Below are 15,327 nucleotides of genomic sequence, written 5' to 3' on the forward strand. Positions count from 1 at the left end.
CATGATGGGTGGGGGGAGGGGGGAGGCGTAAATTCTACGCTTGCCCTAGGCACTGTTTGCACTAAATACGCCACTGCCAGTATTACAGTAAAGTGGTAGAAATAAGCATGCAGAAATGAATTCTGACATAATATTGTATAATTAGTAAGTCTAAAATGTATGGTTCTGCTTTGTTGACTATATAAAACAATTATTTTCTTGTGTTCATTGTTGAGGCTTCCATTAGTTGGTCCAGTTGAATAATAAGTTGCCCACAGAATGATGCATGAGCTCCACATGTAACATACAGAAAATCAATTTTAGCATCTGGTATTACTTACGAAATAAGTAGTATATTAAATGATTAAAATTTCTTTTTAAATTTGTTGTGATTGTTTTTTATAGCGTCAATAATCAATATGACACATAAAAAAGAGGTATGTTCGTGGTGCAGATGATTTCCCGGCTCAGGTTTTTCTGAAACATAAAACTCGAAAAGATTCTTAAGGGGGTAGGTTATCCTCAAAATTTTCGAAAATTGGTTTCTAGGATGTTGGCATATTCCGCTAGCGACATCTTTTCTACGTATTTTACGCGCAACCGAGCCCCGAAATTCTAAAAAATGAAGGAATTACAGTAAAGAATGCACGAGCCTGCACATGAGATCGGATAACGATGTCCAACTTTACGCGATTTCCCAGAAACTACGTTTTCCAAAACGGTGAACATAAAATCTCGAAAACCGCTCGAATGATTTGAATGAAAATTTACAGGGGCTTCCAGGAAACTATTCCCCTCCATGTATTGGGAGCACATTTTCAAGATAAATTCTTAAAAAAAAGATGAAAAATATTTTTCCTACAAAAAAGGAAAAATCAGAAACATCATCATAAAAATTGTATTAATTTGTTTAACAAAATTTTGCTTCCTGTACAAGATGAATACTGTCCTACAGATTATAAAAATGCCTTTACTTTGTGTTTTAGGTAATTCACCTGTCCGGAATCGTGTTCACCATCAAACGGTGCATCGCGTACACGCTCTCACATTTATATTTATAACTTTTTCCCCTATAAATATATTTAAAATTTTCTTTTTGCGCGTTAAAGTCAACGAAATGACGCTTAAAAATTAAAACAAAAATTATCTCTATATTCATTTATTACTTGAGAATGTGCGTTTGAAGAATGGCCTGATTTTGGGCTGTCGAGGGTAACCTACCCCCTTAAGTCATAGATTAGGTAAAATACTCATAAACTGTCGGTAATGAAAATGGAATTGAAGTTGGATGAATTTTTTGTTAAAAACCAATTGACGAGAACACTACTTAATTTCGAATATATCGTTTAAACAAATGATTTTCTCGAAAAAGAGTTCACATAACTAATGTTGTCATCGCAAAACACGTAGGTAACTTCCATATTTAATTTTTTTCCCACACTCAATAGTTTCCGAGATATTGGGCTAAATATGGTCTCCATCCTGCATTTTGAGGGGTGTCTTCACCCTCTACGTATGGATGTCGGCAGATAAGAAGGATCCATGCTGAATATTTCCTGTAAAAATAACTTCATACATAAGTTACATAAAAATCGGCGATAGTCATTTCATTTTTTTGTAAGAATAATGTAGTATACTATAGAACAATACTTTTACCACACTGGATACAAAAGAACGCTATTACTCACGCGTACGCCGCCGCCTCGCGACCATTACTATCGCCAAATTCTACAGAATACAGCCAGCTATCCGTGCAGCTTTGAACCTTTCACCTTACAAGATTGGAAGACCAGAGGAATAAAAAAGCAGGTGAACTAGACAAATTCCATATATCTTAACGTTGATGATGATGATGTCTCGTTGATGTCCCCTGTCTCGTTGTGGATGCCTCAATGGACGCCTTGTAACAAAACGGACAGAAAACGAATTACAATATGTTTTTGGAATTACAGTTTAAAGATTCAATAAATTTTTGCATAAGGAAAATGTTCCTTCGCAACGTACGTCTTATAAAAAATATCGACTCCGATTTTTTGATGATTAGATACGTAGAGGACTCACGTGCTGCGATAGTTCTATATCCCTCGACTCTCTTTCAGTGATGTATTGATTCTGACTCCGTCAACGAGTGTTACTTTGAAAAATAAAAAGCTTTTGTTGCAGTTCGAAATTTAAGTACATCCCAATGCTCTGGAAAGAATTGAGAGTGCGTAACGAAACACTGCCTCTACTCTCGCGTGTACATATCCACAATTCGTAAAGGGAAATTTAATCCACAGCCGCTGTGCTCCGTACAACAACATTTTCCACGCCAAATAGCACTGATTCTAATGACCGCATTGCGCGCGGCCACGAAATTCTCTGAAAGAAAAGGTGATTAGTGGGAGGGGGCTTGCAGAGATTGAATGAACGTTATGTTTTTCTAACAGTAATGTAACATACAACGTTGTTTTTAGGAACTTTTAGAACTTCAATTATTCTTCAAGTTTACTAGTTACAGTATTGTTTCGTTATGGGCTCGGTTTGGTGTACACGATATGGACTTTTCGCTATCCCCACCACTTCTGTCCCATTCTTGTCCGGCGAAGGCGAGAGCGAGATAGAAGGAGACCGAGCGAGAGGCACTGAAAGCGAGCGAGGACGGTACGAGACAGACGACGTGTTGATGTTTTTTCTCGCTCCGTCTTCGCAAAATCTTGACGCAGGCCCGACTCACGGTAAGCGCTCGCGACCATCGCGCACGCTCGCCGCGCACGCAGTGTTCCATCTCGCTCCCCCCTTCGGCCAGAAAGAAGCGAGAAACGAACACTCGGAATTAGGGCTCCGTTCACGATAAGGGCTCAACGCCGGTCCCGACCAGCGAGCCGCTAACGAGACAATACTGTATTCAGGCCTCAATGGCATTTTGCTAGGTCAATGTTGCCTCGAAAACCACATACAAAAGTAATTCCAGCGATCTTGTAGTAGAATATGGTTTCGTGGAAAACATGGAAACAAGCAGATTGTGGGCAAATATGAAATATCGCGACCAAAATCCAGCAAAACGTAAGTTATTTAGGTATTCAGTATGCATAATTTAATTATAATTTGCGGCTTCTATACAAATGAAAATGAAACAAATTCCATTTAATCTTACCACTGATTACTTATAAAATCTCGTATCATGCTTACGATCAACGACCTTAACCCTTCGTTGACACACCTCTTTTTTCGATTAACTTTGACATACTGGGTGGTTCACACCTAGAGTCATTTTTGAACGACTGCAGTTCTTATCTAAAGAATCCAATCGTTATGAAAAAAATCATGGGTCAATTTCAAGGTCTCTAGAATGTATTCCAATAGTTTTTTTCATTGAAATTTCATCATAGTTTTTGTAAAAAAAATCCGGATTACCATATGTAAGGAAAGGACGAAAAAAATTTCAAAAAATTGCAACTTTTACAAATTTCAATATTAGAAGCTAAACATCTACAGAGTTGTTGTTCAGGTGTAATATTTTGAGAAAAAAATAGTTTGTAAGTCGGTTTTGGAAAAAGGCATTTATTTTGCACATAGAAGTTAGGCTATTTCGGTAATTGGAAAAACAGAGATATTCCACGAATATCCACGATATTCTGCGTATTATAAAAAGTACAGAACCTCAAGATCAATAAAAATCAGCTTATGGGTGGCCCACACCCAGAGTGTCAACAAAGGCTTAACTGACGAAACAAATTTCAAAATAGTTTGATTCAAACTTTTTTGCTGGAAATTGGTTTTGGAGTAGATAATATCACGATGAATAGGAAACAATTTCGGGTATGGGAAAATTGGTTGCCCAACCAAGGATAATTGTTTAAATTTAATAATAAAAATACATTCCTCATATTGTTAACTTGTGATCGAGAAAATTGTATGTCGAACGAAAAAATTTAAGACTCAAGCATCCAGTTGTCCTAGGGCAGGGCTGAGCAACTTGTTTGCCGCCGCGGGCCGCACAGTCCCCACTACCAGTGGGCCGGTTCCCCCACCACCAGCAGATTAGCCGCCACTCCATGTCCCTTCCTTTTACTCCTACGAGTGCGGCCATATATAGATACGGCCATGGACCTGAAGGACAGTGCCTAGTTCCGGGGGGTTACCGCGAAAGGCGGAAGGGGCTGCGAAGTGAGGGACGACTGGTGGTGTCCTCTACAGCCGAGTATAAGTTTTAGAAATAGCGTCCATCATTGGTATATCCTTGTGACGTAATTATGCAAAACGGTTGAAAACGGTGCAAAACAGTGTAAAAGCATTGCAAAGTAACTCGCATGCGTGTAGTGTATTTATATAATTGTCTTATTATTTGAGATACTTTCGAAATCACGTAAATAATATTAAATTTTCTAGTAAAGTAGTAAAAGTATTGTATTTGAAGGTTAAAAATTAGTATAGAAATGTAAATAAATTGTTAGTATTTAGGTGGTAATCGACCCCGAAAATGCCGAGCTGCATTTTGAAGAACACTGTTTCTCCAAAAATGTTTTTCCAGAAGAAATTTTCCACGGTATGGCACAGATGGCACCACCAGTCGTCGCTCAAAAAGCGGCTGGAAGAGGTCGATTCCCCTTCCGTCATTCGCTTCAACCCCCGCGTCCATAAGCCTAGCTTATGCACTGTCCTTCAGGTCCGTGGGTACGGCGCACACTGTAGGAGTTAAAAGAGTATGGTGGGGGTCGTTCTCCTGCGGCCCAGCAGAGTAGGCAAGGCGGGGAACGGGCCGCATGCGGCCCAGGGGCCGTGGGTTGCCCGGCTCTGTCTTAGGGGAAACACCTTTGCTCGTCACAAGCCAACGACGTATTAGGATGAACGATTTTTTGAAAGGACCGTTTAATCACCTCACGAAATTTCAAGGATAATAATTCGAAGCGCATGCTTTCCGCTAACGGGGTTCGTGTGTAGGTGTTACAATCGGATTAATCTCACAACATTGATTTACATAATTATTTAAACGTCATTTAACTGCATATAAACGTACAAAAGGGTTTAAAAGTAATGATCGAATCATTGGTAATCGTCTCGGGCACTACTCTCTTCGTTCTCGTTTCTTCGACGATTTTACATAGTTTACGTCTCGCGTGCTCGCTGCTTGCGAACGGTTCGCTCGATTTCTCGCGAACTCATACAAAGCATCCTCCTAAGTGTCTGAATACTTGAAGAAACGAACATTGTAAATCTCTATTAAAAAGTCCACCAAAAAATTTTCAACACCGACAAGGTACGACAGGAAAACCTGAATTATTACTCGTCTAAAAAACCCGCAGATTATGCCCTGCTTCTCAAAACTTTGTCATCGCGCCACTTTCGCGGGAGGATTTAATTAACGACAGTTAGTTATTCAATTAGCTGGTGAAGTTAAGAACAAAATTCGTACGATTCCTGTTAGCTGGAAATAACTGCATTTCTGCAGAAAGAAAGGTGAAGATATAAATGTCCCAGTTGCCAGAAATAAATTGATTCGTAAATAATTGCAGCTGCAGGTGGAATAAACTGATCGGTAAACAGTGATAAAAATTCGTTGGAATAATTCTGAACTTACGTCGGAAATAAATTTGAACATTTCTTTGGTCTACATTTCTTTCTTCAGGTATTTCTCAACTTGTTCAAAAGAAGAAAAGCGAATCGAGCTGTGTGGCAATTTTTCCGTGAAATCACAGTGCAATAATTACAGTAAATTTTTAAATTCGCGGAAAATAAAATTCTCTGGATATCCGTTTACTAACGTTTCCGTTGTAACAATATTCTCCGTTTATTTTAAAGTTAATTGACAACAGGAAATAGAAGATTTTACACATAATATTCACGAGAGAATTCGTGAACCATGAAGGCAAGCAAAATCGTGTTTCATGCAAATATACCGGCAATCTATTAAATATACATATACCACGTTTAATTGTGAATGTAATAATAATTAGTATCATTTGCATTCATTATTATTTTTGCTGAGTTAGTTTACATTCATCGATACAAATAAACTTATAATAACGAAGTCCAATTTATAATAAATTTGAAGCATCAATTTTACTTCATTTCGGCGAACAATTGAAATGAATAATACCGCGGAATTATTTGCTATTTCTTTTATTAATCTCCACGCGTCTTTAAAGAAGTAGTCCCGCAAAATAATGAACAAATATAATAATAATCGATAAAACTTTTTGTCTCGATTGGACGTTCTTTTATTTTTCGTTTTCAACCGGGTGTCGTGAAATATCAGATTGAAACCAGATTCGACAGAAGAAATGGGCAATGAATAAAGTCTCGAATGAAACTGATTCACTGAATTTTTCATTTCTTGGAAAATATGCCACTACTCATTCACTTATCTAATTTTTACCCGTTTGAGCGCACATTCGTTTGTTTCTTATTTATGGCGTTATGTTCTGCCATTCGTTTTCATTGCAATCATCGCATTCGGCTGGCTAACTTAGATTCTATATACTATTCAACATTGTAAAATAAATCAAATAATGTTTACTTCCACTTCCTCTTTGCCTTTGAGCAACTTAAAAAGCTCTTTTAAACTTTCGGCTAAGTCAGGAGTGTCGAACTTCCCCACTCCGAGAGCCGCGCGAGTCGGGCCCCGGTCAGCCGGTTCCCCCACTTATTTTTCTCCAGGCGTTGCACGAGGCCCGGCAGGGAGAGAGTAGGTGTGGAGGGGGCCGTTCTCCTACGGCTCTACGGAGCAGGCGAAGAGGAGAGGGAGCCACTGCGGCTCGCGAGCCGCTAGTTCGACACCCCTGGGTTAAGTAATACTTTAAGTATATAGAATTTAAGTAACAGCAATCCCTGGGTCTCAAAACAACTCAATCTTAACGGGGTAGTCACACGTCTCAGGCCAAAAAATTGAATTTCGTTTGTGTCTTTTTAAATATTTGAGTCTTTAAATATTGCACTAAAATTCAAAGTATTAGCGTATATGCAGACCTTAAATTTTTCCAAATATGACATTTCTTAAACTCGTGACCAAGATATCTTAAGAACTAAATAATTAATCAATCGACTCGAAACTTTTGTTACATGTACATACAGTAAATATCCCTTTTCAATCCTCAACAAAATCTTCTTATATATATTAAAAATGTTTCCTCATAATAAAAAGAGAATGTGCAACGGTATCAGTCAAAATCGCTGCTTGCTTTCAAAGAGTCACCATTCTGTTATTTCTGGCTTTTGTGAATTTATTTTAGTAGAAACTGAAGTTACACTCATACGGAATAAAAATCTATTTGCCTTTCTTGATTCTGATTACTGGGTGGGGTTCAATCATAGTCACTGATTATAATGTCACTTTCGATGCAGCGTCATAACATTGCTAATAACTCATGCGCTATCGGAATAAGTTAGATGGAAAAATTCATGTCGCATGTTCATTAGTGTATTAATAAACACACCAAGTTTCGGTTCACCACATTTTGTATTTTCCTTGAAAAAAAATCCCAAATATCGTCTATTTTTCAGCTCGAATCGTGGGACTGTCCCCTTAACAAACCGAAGCTACAGGCGGAACAAAATAAACCGGTCGTTCAAGATCACTTCTCCCACTCTTACGTTATAAGTCCACCCTGCCTCTGCTCGGTGGGGATAATGTTTCTGTGACCTTGGATAGCCAGCCAATTTTGCCCCGACTATAGTTTCTTCGCACAACACGATTAATAGTACAGTAAATAAAAAACAAAGGGAATAGTACGATACAGATAAACAATTTTGTAAAGAATGATCGATTCCTTTGGTTCTTGTATCGCAATATAATCGTCCAAAAGGATACACATACGTTAATATGATGAAGGACACTCGAAGGTGTTGAATCGATAACCTACTGGTTCTTTCAGCTATTCGATAAATTAATGAGACTCTTACGACGTTTCGTTTTAAGCGATCGTAAACGAGTATAAACGTTATTGCTTTCGGAATTCCGTTGTTCTAAGTAGCATTAAGTATATCACCTACGCGTTAAGCAAAGAAACGTGTGATTATGCGGTATTAATTAATAACAGTGTTAACGTTACCAACGTAAGGACGTACGAACTAACTTCAATGAATCGGAATTTAAGTCAATCCTTCGAGCTCCGCTGTGCTTCTTTTCTTACGACTATCGCCAATAACAGTCCGCGTATTCAAACGTCACATATTATTCGTAACGCGGTGCCGTACAATTAGCAAATTAATTTCTTTTCGTAACAATCTGAAATATTCTTACAAAACGTTTAACGTTCCACGAATTCCATTATGCAACTCCTTGCGCTTGAATCTAGTCGAGGGTTGAATAATACGAGGGTGCGGAATTTTTTAGGTAATTTACTTCAGTGTTATAGCGAATAGAGAATACTATTTTTTCTGTAAATGAAATAATTGCAAAATCTCGTTTGAATGATTTCAATAAAAACAGGAGTTCAATCATTCCATATATAATATTTAGAATTTATAAGACGTACTAAAAAAACATTAAGTGAACTTCAAAACCGTGCAATTTGATATTAATATATCTTTTCTATATTCGTTGTCTAAAGTCTTATTTTCCTAATTAACCAAATCTAGAACTCAATTTTATAATCAATGCCTTTGGAAAGGGAGCTTGCAGTATCAGAAAAGAAAATAGTTTAAAAATATTTAAATAATAAATATTGCCTTTTATATTTCTCTAATAATAGTCACAGGATATATTGGACTAGATTTGTTTTTTTAAAACTATTCATTGGTAAAATCTTTGATTGCTATCCAATATTGAAATATTCGCATAAAGAAAATACTTTACATTCAATAGTTTAACACGTTTCTCACTACATACAGAAGGATGTAAAATAATTCACAGAAATAAATTTAAAAAATAAACTTGCTCAATTAGATTTCTGAAAAAAAAAACGAATCAAACAAGAAGTATCCTATAAAATGCCTTATATTTATAAAAGTTCGAAAAACTTATACTTTTAACTAATTGGAAGATTTCTTCATGGAATGATTGCTCCAAGGTCTGTGAACCATTAGATCGGCGTATTTGAATAACTTTTCGCGCGCGAGGTACGTTGAAAAATGGCACGGTGAAGCTCGAAACGCCTGAACACGTCGTTCCAACGAGTCCTAGCGTAAAACCGTATTTCTTTTTTTTAGTGATGCATGTTTCCATCAGATCGCCAGAAATCGATTACATCTCTTCCTGACGAGGCGCTAACGACGTATACGTATGTCGATGTTTGTTTCTCACGCGTCGGTTGGTTGGGTGAGACAAAAGGTTTTTCGAAATTCCTTCGGCGACACGTGTAAAGCGTTGAATTAAATGTGGCTCTCTCGTTTATTACCGCGTCTGCACTGCTTCCCAAAAGCAACACAAACGAAACACCAGAACTTGCTTGATCCGAGGATATTAACCTGTTAATTGGGGAAGACGAGTTAACTAGTTACTTGAACAAATTCCTTGTATTGACAATGACGAGTTAATTCGTCAATTGAGAATTTCTTTGCATCATGAGACGAGTCAATTCGCCGGGAAAATTGAGTAGTTACACTCGTACAAAAACAGTAAATGTAGTATTAAAATACATATAGTGTTCAATTAACAGGTTACTGGCAATATTTTAAATGATTAAATTCGCCTTCCAAAACGAATTTGCTGAGGTTCATTAATGTTGCCTAAAGTCGAATCAATACTTCCGCGTGATACACGTCTGCCTCAATTATCTGCTCAGTTAACGATAAATTGAACGTCTTTCTCAGAGTTGACTGGAGTTCATTAACATTTCGAGGTCGTCGAAAATTTCTGAAAAATTCTGGATTATTTTAAGGATCGAGCTGTAACAAATGGCGATCCAATTAAGCTTCACCTATATATTGGAGAAATTGTTAGCTTAGCTTAAGCAGATTTCTCTTTAAAGGTGCAATGAAGACGCGGTAGTACGTTTAAGACATTTTCGCTCGCCTTTAAACTACGTACTATCAGTCGAGTGTGCTCTCAGGTTCGCTCTACGCACGATTATTTATTGCTTTTTGTTGCTCGACATCACCTTTGTGTCACGTAATTAATACGCACGCTGTTTACGACGGATACAACAGATAGCATCGACAACACTGTCGCGACTTACATAAAGAAAAAAGGAAAGGGAAGTTTATAACGAATCACAGAATGCATTGAAATTAGTTATTCGCGTTGCTCGAGTCACATATATTATTTATAAAAGCTTTGTCCCGCGTTTCAATGCGCCCCGTTATTCCACGGACATCGAAGTTGCTTGCATAATTTCTGAGTCGCAGTTTCAGCTGCCCGCATAATTGTTCCGCCTCTAGAAATTATGCGATTTTTCTGCGGACAATAACGCCATAGTCATTGCGCCACGAAGAAAATTAATGTAGCGATAACACGTGCCACGAGTTTGATAATGCAGTGGCATGATTGTGGACTGGAGAAGAATAATAATTACTGCATTCAGGATAGGAGAATTACTTCGAAATTCGTCTCCATTCGCGACGATTGTTTCCGATAATTGCGTTTGGACAAGAAAATTCTTCCGAAATCGTTTCGAAATAGTTTTTCGCTTATTTAAAATTACGAATCGACGATGAAAAAGGTGTACCAAGCAGTACAGTGTTTATTCGTTAAGAGCTCGGTGTGGCATACACGTTAAGAGCTCGGCGCTATCCGTTTGCGTGCGCGACGCGCACGAGCACCTTTGGCAAGGAAGAAGCGAGAAACGATCGCTGGGAATCGTGCCCCCTCTACCTTAAGTGCTCACCGCCTGTCCCAAGCCGCGAGCTCTTAGCGAATTAACACTGCAGTGAGGTCTCCACTGCGAGCCCCCTTTATTCCCCACTCCCTCCACCAAATTCCTACAAACCTCACTGTTGCTTGGCACCCCTATATCGCGCGTCGTCCCTCTTAACAGAAATAATGAACAAATATCCATTTATACGGAAGTGGAGATTGACTACGAAATTTCTTTCGCCGAAATGTGTCATTAAATTAGCGACTTAACTTTAATAGGAGCACAACAGACAATAGTGGCGCAGTCGAATGAAAATCGAACGGCCAGATATGGTTGCGATAACCCGCCGGCAATAACGAGCTGCCACTCGAATTTCATTTGACTCGTAGCAAGGCATAAGGGCGAAGCATAAACAACGAAGATCCGCCACAACGATGCATTTGTCTCGCAATGAAAGAAAACGCGTCGCACAGAACGAGCGTAGACAGTCCAAGCACGGTTCGTTTTATACATATAATCCAGATACATAGAAACGACGAGTTCCGGTGTTCGTCGCGCCGTCGTGTTAACCCTTGAACTGCACCCAATATCAATTACCACCTGGCTCCTCATCTCCCAAATATATCGCCAAGAAAAACATTCGTCGACTAACAATACGGACCGCGTCTGACGATCTTCTCAACCCCCTCTTAGGCTCGCTCAGCTCCAAGCGGTTAGTCACACTTAAAAATAATCGTTTAAGCCTACGCGAAGAACATTGAAAGTTTAGTCTAGCCCTTAGCGACGAAACTTACACTCTGGAGGACAACTTCGAATCCCTAGAAACGTTTCGCTTCTTTCTCTTTTTTTTTGTTCGTTTTGCGCGTTTTTCGGTGTCCTAAGGACCATTTTTTTGTTTTATTCGTTTGGCGCTTCTTCCGCTCGACTTGCAAGCTTGCTTCCACGGACGAAACGAATCTCGCGGCTGGAGGGGGCCGAGAAGCGTCACGGCAGCGGAAGGGTTACGGACAACGACCAGGATCGACGATCGTATATGCAGTTAAACAATCGGATTCGCGGCGGGTGGCCGCGGCCTAACGAGCTCCAAGATAACAACGCAATATTTAGGGAATTTATAAGACTCCTGGAGGGCGGGAAGGGAGAAGAAGTGGTGTTTCTCCGCGCCTCGCTTACGGTCGCGCGCTCGGCGAGATCTAAAGCAGACCGGCAACGGCGCGGGGCCCGACGGGGACTGAGGTTGGGCCAGGGTTCGCTTAACCGGGCCACTCGCTTTCTCGTCCCCTCCGTTCCCTTCTCCCTCCACTGTTTAAACATCTATCGAGGTAAGGACAAGTGTGGGTAATCACGTCAGGAAACACATACACCGTATACGCTATTATAAAAAATAATAAATATCATTGAAACGTGGATTACACGAGAGGAGACGCGGCGCGTCGAGACTGGAGGAGGAATTCCCTCGACGTCGGCGCCCGCGTCTTCGCTTTAACAATCGTAGACATCGACAACGATACGATATTTCTCATGTACGTGTCCTTTGTGTGTGTGTGCGTGTCTCTGTGTGTATGTATCCACGTACACGTGTTCCCCTTCTTTCTTTTCGAATCCTCGCTCCCCCCCTGTTCTCCTCGAGGAGCGTCGAGCGGCAGGCTAGAGGGCAGCACCGTCCATTCCGGTGGTTCCCCGCCGCGACTCTCGCGCGTGCACGTGGAATGGCGCGTAGCAGCTTAGTGCCTGTGTGTGTCCGTGTGCGCGCGTGTGTAGGAATAGATACATTAATACGTAGAGAACTAAGCTATCTATGTCATTTTAAAATACTGTCTGGATCTTTGTCGATAGAATATCGTCCTCTTTCCCCGCGGTTCAACGTCTCTGTACATGTTACAACGATCCCGTGGACCGCGATCGATGCTCGTGCTTCCGTATCCACTCGCCCCCCCCCCCCCCCCACCCCCATCCCGTCCTTCGATCGATCGACCCACGCGATCGCGCGCGTTTTTCGTCTTAGCAAAACCTTATCTCCTATTCACCGATTTGTATATGCACGTGTATATGTTATATATAATATATATAATATATATAATACATATATATCTTGTATATACAATATATCAATTTTGTATGTATATATTATGTATATAAGATGCGGTAAAGGTGTAATAAATTAATTGTTAATGTTGCCGTCTCGTCATTTTTGTCCCTTTACAGCTATACTTACGACGCGACGCGCTCATATACTCTAATGATATGTATTCGTTTTGAACTATAGCGTTTAGTTTGATACGGCCCCTAAAAGTTAGTCGGCCCCGTTCGCGAGCGATCCGGAACCATTTCGATCCGAGATTCGATACATCTGCGCTGTGCTGGGCAGTCTTGTTCTGTGGAGTTGATCGTGGAACAACCCCACTCCAATTTCACTGAACCTGATTTTCTGTTATTTCGCTGCACGATAACTCTGTAGCAGCGTTGCAATTAAGAACGCGGATGGTTCTTCCATTAGTGGATGGTTCAATGAGACCTAGACAAGCATTCCGCAAGCGAAGATTGTCCGCCACTCCAAACTTGCATACGAAGAAGAGCTACTAGAAGGAGGAAAATATACTCTTCAACTGTGATCTTTTGCGTGGTCAAGGACCGTGTTTGATTATATTCTCAATCCTGAAGGAATCGTAAATATTTACGAGTATTAAAAATCGTTCTTTTATCCTGGGTATGCCAACTAGTATGGCTATTTAGTTTGGGACCTCGATGACGTTTCTCGATCTTCAAGATGGTTGTATCGTCCCAATTTGAAGTGGGGCACAGGTAAAAAAATATATGTTTCTTAGGGTCTTTGTGTGGGAATAAATTTCAAGGGGGATGAAGTGGATTCTGAGCTGTTGGGTGACGTTTCTCTTAAGATGGAACTGTAGAGTGTTTAATGATAATCTCATTTATCGACTCCTCTTCTAACAAGGGATTAACAACTGTGCTCGCCAATCCTCCTATACGCAGGGTTGCCAGGCGTACTGAATGAATGGCGCTGACCTATATGACGTCGTACATATCTTCTCTTTGGTCGTACGGTGTAGGAGAAGGGGAACACTTGTATTTGATTGGTGACGCCGTGACGTCAGACCAACGCTGAGCCAATCCAAGACAAGTGACGTCATACATGTCAGTCCGGCGTACTGAACCGCCTCGCAACCCTGCCTATACGCAAGAACGAGATATTGTAACATAGGAAATTATAAAATAACAGAAGGAGGGTGCTGAGTGACTGTAACCTTAGGGCCTCTTCACACCAGACACTTGTGTACAGTAGTGTAAATATTTATTGCATCACTCGAATAAACATGTTATCGCTTATATTTACCTCTCTTATTATTATTACTAGGAAGATATTATTGCAAGATTTATTTATTGCACAACTGTGTAGCTGACTATCTTGGCCGAAATTGGATGGATATGAGTCATTTATCAATCATATTGCTATGAAGATTGTGCGTACTACGTAAATTTGAGAGTGATACAATAAATATTTCCCGCACTGTATATGTATCTACAGTTGGCGACTGACATTTCTCATCTTTTTCTGTCTTTTGTAACACATTTTTTCTCTCATTCAATACACAGTACAGTTTTAATTAGGTCCGCAGAGAACATAACAACGAGGTCGATGTAGCATTTAAAAAATTTCCCACAGGCTCTGTGATTTCAAGTTCTCAAAAAGGTTGTTTCACATTTATCAGCGTGAAATGCGAAACTATCGATATCTCGTCGGCTTGTCACGGGAAATCGGCGCATCAGTGACTACAGAAGTGTCTTGTGCGAAAAGGCCCTCAGGGTTAGCAGAATAAATAATATATTCAGCAATGTCTGTCGTTGAATATAGGGTGAGTCCGGGACAGTTGGCTCGCCTAACATAAAATGGCTATTAAAATTAACACTGATATTATTTATTTTATCAGAAAAAGAACAGATACGTTTAGAATTCTATGCTGGTTTAGAAAAAGTGATCAATATTTCCTTCGAGACAATAAACAAACGAGTAAAAAAACGAAGTAACGTTATTCGCTCAACTATTTGGTTTGTACCGAAGGGGTTGTTCTGCACTAGAACGCGCTTTTACTCACAGAGTCTGAAATATAACGACTGCGCCATCTCTCCTGCCGAGCTGTCCCACCCGGATTTACCCTATACCCTATACCAGTGGTGGCGAACCTATTACCCGCTTACCTAAACACTGACCCACGAAGGCTTTTTAAATGACCCACGCGTTGATTTTTATAAACTCATTTTTTATATAAAAAAAGAGAGAACAGTCAAACGAAAGTATTAAAAAATTAAAGTATAAATATCTACTGTCGAATTTATAAAAGAAATATTTCCAAGTGGACGTTGTAAAACGAAACGGAACCATACACCTTTTTAGAGGATTTTAAAAGCGAGAACCTAAAAAAAGTGTCAACTGTCAAATTTTTCTGTTAACAAATTTTCGGTGTTTTTAAATTATTGGCACCCTTCTTTACCACCCCCACCCCCCTTCCAAGTGACGCCACTGACTTAGTGACCACGCTAGTATTAAAAAAAAATAATGAACAAAATTTGACCCACTTCTCAAAAAGGTTCGCCATCACTGCCCTATACAGTAAAT

The 15,327-nt window shown here is 39.8% G+C and overlaps 1 long non-coding RNA gene across 1 annotated transcript; it reads right to left on the reverse strand.

Annotated features, from left to right (window-relative positions):
• LOC143372278 (uncharacterized) lies at positions 1–8,420 on the reverse strand. The gene is made up of 4 exons (XR_013086255.1): positions 6,739–8,420; positions 4,772–6,524; positions 2,041–3,928; positions 1–1,879 (listed from the first exon to the last, which is right to left on the reverse strand). It is a non-coding gene; the product is annotated as an uncharacterized LOC143372278 (long non-coding RNA).
• Between the last annotated feature and the right edge of the window lie 6,907 nt (positions 8,421–15,327).

The sequence above is a fragment of the Andrena cerasifolii genome, chromosome 8 (genome assembly GCF_050908995.1).
Source record: "Andrena cerasifolii isolate SP2316 chromosome 8, iyAndCera1_principal, whole genome shotgun sequence".
NCBI lineage: Eukaryota > Metazoa > Arthropoda > Insecta > Hymenoptera > Andrenidae > Andrena > Andrena cerasifolii.